This window comes from Cibotium barometz, unplaced genomic scaffold (assembly GCF_041138505.1).
Source record: "Cibotium barometz isolate CiBa-2024 unplaced genomic scaffold, ASM4113850v1 ctg200, whole genome shotgun sequence".
NCBI lineage: Eukaryota > Viridiplantae > Streptophyta > Polypodiopsida > Cyatheales > Cibotiaceae > Cibotium > Cibotium barometz.
In genome coordinates, this window is record NW_028229431.1 from 49263 (window position 1) to 50530 (window position 1268).

A 1268-nucleotide genomic window follows, 5' to 3' on the forward strand; every position below is an offset into this window, starting at 1 on the left:
ATAAGATGAGCAGATATCTTATCTCCCTTGGATTTCAGGTTTCTACAGCAGATTCTTCACTCTATGTGAAGAAGACAGATCATGGGATTGTTTTACTTGTCATCTATGTGGATGACTTGATTATCACAGGTGATCATGGTACAGATGTGATGCATGTCAAGAAAGCATTGAGTGGGCAGTTTGACATGAAAGATTTGGGTGAGTTGAGATACTTTCTTGGAATTGAAGTGATCAAAGACCATCCAGGTACATGGTTAGTGCAACGCCAATATGCATTGGATATGTTGGCAAAATATGGCATGACAGGGTGTAAGCCTATGAGTACACCTTTGGAGCAGAATGTGAAGTTGCGGGCTGATTTTGGTGAGGAGTTGGATGATCCATCTATGTACAGAAAGATGGTTGGTAATCTCATTTACATGACCATCACACGCCCGGATTTGAGTTATGCTGTGGGGCTAGTAAGCCAATTTATGCAGAGCCCCAGAAAACCTCATTTGGATGCAGTGAGACGCATTATGCGATATGTAAAGACCACTGCACATTATGGTCTTCTTTATGAGAGTGGTAAAGGCTTGGATATACATGGCTACACAGATGCTAATAGGGTAGGTAGCTCATATGACAGGAGGTCTACTAGTGGTTATGCCTTTACACTTGGAAGTGCCGTGGTGAGTTGGAGTAGCAAGAAGCAACCTACAGTTGCTTTATCTAGTACAAAGGCTGAATACAGAGGTGTAGCCATTGCTACTTGTGAAGGAATTTGGTTAAAGAGTCTCTTGGCAGATTTAGGTGAGCCTATTGATGGTTGTCATTCATTGTGACAACATGAGCAGTATACAGTTGGCCAAGAATCCAGTGTTTCATGTGAGGACCAAACACATAGAGGTCCATTATCACTTTGTCAGAGAGAAGGTGCTGGATGGTACAGTTGATCTATAGTATGTGAACACTGATGAGCAGGTGGCAGACATCTTTACAAAGCCACTTAGCAGGGAGAAGTTTGAGTACTTCCGTACTATGTTGGGAGTACATGGGATGAGCTTGAGGGGGAGTGTTGAGAGCTTTGATAGCCCAAGCTCATCTACATCTTCATCTATGGCAGTACATCATTAGCTTGAGAGGGGCTATTGAGATTCAAGCTCGATGTCAGTGTGAGCCAGCTATGCTATGTGCTGGCATGTTAGGTAGGAACTTGTGTGAGACATAAATGACCGCGTCCAGCAGGTCATAGTGTGTGGACATTAGCTAGGGTTAGATGTGTGTGG